Source organism: Microtus ochrogaster, linkage group LG5 (assembly GCF_000317375.1).
Source record: "Microtus ochrogaster isolate Prairie Vole_2 linkage group LG5, MicOch1.0, whole genome shotgun sequence".
Lineage (NCBI taxonomy): Eukaryota > Metazoa > Chordata > Mammalia > Rodentia > Cricetidae > Microtus > Microtus ochrogaster.
Window position 1 is genome coordinate 31,194,658 of NC_022031.1, and position 3,664 is coordinate 31,198,321.

The 3,664-nt window shown below is 50.1% G+C and overlaps 1 pseudogene; it reads left to right on the plus strand.

Moving 5' to 3' along the window:
- LOC101990933 lies at positions 1-3,409 on the plus strand (annotated as a pseudogene).
- The last annotated feature ends 255 nt before the right edge of the window (positions 3,410-3,664 follow it).

Below are 3,664 nucleotides of genomic sequence, written 5' to 3' on the forward strand. Positions count from 1 at the left end.
ATGAAGGAAATGCTGACCAGCAGTCTCCGAGGCTCCTCGCTGCCCTGGGTGGCCATTGGCCAGGGTCATCTCCTGATAGCCGCAGGCAGTCCTTGTCGGTAAGTGCCAATCTGGACGGTGGCAACTGTTCACCGTGTGATCTGCTCCTGGGACTGTGTGCGGAATCTCCCCCGGGCAGAGAAGCCGTTGCAGAACTGGGTTACTGGTGTACATCTTGCGACCGTGCAGCTAGTGAGACTCTGCAGTGCTATGCTGCTGGTGTGCTGCCACTGTGGCCCCGCTGAGCGTCTACTGTGCTGTTGGTGGCCATTTTTCTATGCCACTGGTGTGCATCTTGCTCTGTGCCCCTGGTGACCGTCTTGCTGCTGTGCGGCCGGCGGCCATTGGAAATGTCAACGATTCTGAGTACACTGTGGACCAATGAGCAGCTTCAACAGCGTGCAAGGCGGCTCCAGTGGAGGCAGCAGGGGAAGGAACAGGACGCGGGAATGCTGCAGCAGAGGCGCGGCTCCAGCTGGAGGGTCCTAGGAGAGGGGCCTAGCAGTCTCTGGCTTCAATGCACCGAGGCTGGGGGGGGGGGGCGGAGGGAAAAGAGGAGGCAGGGAGGGGGACGATGACAAGAGCACTGCGCAAGCCCAATGCAGTCACCGCAGTCAGCTAGGGCCAGTCCAATGCAGGAATCCTAACAGATTGCACAATACTTTATTCTCTCTAAGTTTTCTAAATGCTCTCATGAGAAACTGCTGCACAGAGACATTGGATAGTAGACAAAAGAAAATTGTTGAATTAAATCAGCCTATATGCTTTAAAGATGTGTTGACCTCAGAATGGAAACCAGGATAAGTGTTATGTTGGGGAAAAGGTTTTTTTGTTTGTTTGTTTGTTTCCACAGGAGAAGAAAAGCTACGCATGCCATCAAAATTGAAAAAAGATTAAATTCAAGCAAGAGAGACCTCTTGATTAGAAGAGGCGATAGTTCATCAAACAGCATTGTTGTATAACATTTTGTGTTCTAACAAAGCTTGCCTGAGAACAGAGAAAGCCACTAGTTAACCATAGAGGCCGGGCAGTGGTGGCACAGACCTTTTATTCCAGCACCTAAGAGGAGGGTGCAGGAAGAAGCGAAGTTCGAGGCCACCCTGGGTTAACTGAGATTGAACCTGTGTGAAAGAGAAGCAGCCAGGCAGTGCAGGTTTATACCTTTAATCCCAGCATGTGGGAGGCTCACACCTTTAATCCCATCATTATGGGGGTGAGACAAGAACATAAGGTGGGTGGAGACAGGATCTTGCCCCTTTCCGTCTGAGGATTCGCAGAGATAGGGATTTCCCGCCCCCACCCCCACCTGATCTGAGATTTTTGTAGCGCTAAGAAGAGATTGTGACGGCTACTCTCCTTTTCTAAAAATTCAGCTTTCACCCTAAGATCTGATTCCAGGTTTTTTTTTTTTGTTTTTGTTTTGTTTTTTTTGTTTTTTCGAGACAGGGTTTCTCTGTGGCTTTGGAGCCTGTCCTGGAACTAGCTCTGTAGAGCAGGCTGGTCTCGAACTCACAGAGATCCGCCTGCCTCTGCCTCCCGAGTGCTGGGATTAAAGGCGTGCGCCACCATCGCCCGGCTTGATTCCGGGTTTTTTATTGATAAGATTAATTAGAACCAGGTTTTACAGAGTGGCCATTCAACCTAAACTAATTTATAATATTAACGAATGCTTTTCATGACTTCCTTGGTGGCTCTCCGTTGGGTCGCAGGATGAAGAGCGAGCAGGAGCGAAGTGCGGGAGCGAAGTGACTGGCAGCGACACCGGGCAGACGATAAACTGGCGACCATAGTGGTGAAGCAGGGGTGTCTGAGCCCCGAACCAGTCACTAACCTCCGGCCCGACGTCCCAGCCTCTAACCGGTCCTCGCCGGGCGCTGAGGCAGGCTGCGGTGCCCACCGCAGGGGTCTAGCCCGGGGAGCGAGGCGGTCCCCATTAAAAAAGAAAAACAAGTTCTCAGGGAGAAACAAGTCTCCACCGACAGAGAGAAGCCGGAGTCTCCACTATGTCATGATTACAGTGAAGCAGGAACGTGAGGACCATCCATGGAGAGGAGGAGAGGATCGACCTCACCAGAAGCCATCAGAACAGGAACAAAGGAGAGCTTGTAGTAACAGGGAGGGAGACCGGCACCAGGGCCATTCCCGCCAAAGAAGGAGCTCGGGTGAGTGGCAAGTCAGTGGACAGGGCCGGGACCGAGACAGCCAGATTCTACAGGCCCAGGAAAAAGAGAGGGACTGTTATAATGCCAGGCACCGGGAGCATCGCCAGCAGAATGAAGGTGCTGGCAGTGAGGCTCAGGAGGCGATCCCTCGCCCTGCTGGTAACAGAAGCAAAGAGGTGGCTGTCAAAGAAAAACCAAGCTTTGAACTTTCTGGGGCACTTCTTGAGGACACCAATACCTTCTGGGATGTGGTTATTAAGTACAACGAGTCCCCAGAAGCACGGATCCCCCAAAACGGTGGCGTCTCTACCCCTTTAAAAATGATGAGCTACTTCCGGTCATGTTCATCCATCTGCAGAGTGCTTACCTTCTGGGTCGAGATCTCTGCACCTCCGACATTCCACATTGAGCATCCCTCTTGCTCAAAGCACCATGCAGTCTTCCAGTACTGGCTTGTGGAGTACACTCGAGCTGATGGCACAGTTGGTCGAAGAGTGAAGCCCTGCATCATTGACCGTGGCTCGGGCAACGGAACCTTCTTGAATACCAAAGCGTATTAAGCCACAGAGATACTATGAACTGAAAGAAAAAGATGTCTTTAAATTTGGGTTCAGTAGCAGAGAATACATCTTGCTCCATGAGTCTTCAGACCCCTCTGAAGTAGACAGGAAGGAAGATGAGGATGACGGAGGAAATGGTGCCTGACAGCTAGGAGCTGAGAAGCACCCACCACACACGCTGTTAGAAACCATTCCTACTGGAGGCCGTGGGGTTGACTCTGGATAGCCTCTTCTTGCCTTGAGTCTTTGCTCTGTTGCTGCCCAGCTTGTGTTGCAGTATGAGAACTCTCACTTCGTTTTTTGTCGAGCTTGACACAGCAGCTGCCTGCCTGTGGGCGCTTGTTTTCAGAACAATCGCATGTCAAGTTTTGGTCAAAGTGTATGGTTGTAGTGGGTGTCTTCAGAGCCATGCAGGGGGCTTTAGTATTACTGATTGGGAGCAGGTAAAGGCTGACCTTCAAAAAGTATTGAAAGAGCAAGGGCCAGAAGAATTTCCCATAGCGATATTTTCACTATGGCGCTTAGTGAGAGATGCTCTTCTCAGTGATGATGTAAAAGTAAAAGAGCAATTAAGAGAATTTTAACAAAACCTTTGAGGAGATTCAGGATGTAGAATCTGTGGGTTCTGTTAAGAGTTTTGAGGAGCAGGAAGTTACAAGTCCTAAAAGAGATATAGAAGAGGAAGAAGAAGAACCTTTAGAAAGGGCGATTATACTGCTAAAAGAGAAGAAAGGCAGCTTTGCTGAGCCTGTCTTTCCAGAGGAGATTGTTTGTTGTGGATAGGTGAAGTGCAGGATGCGCAGTGCCATCCACTTCTCCCTGAAATACTCCTATCTTTGTTATTAAGAAAAAGTCTGATAAATGGAGGTTGCTGCAAGATCTTAGAGCAGCAAATGATTGTAT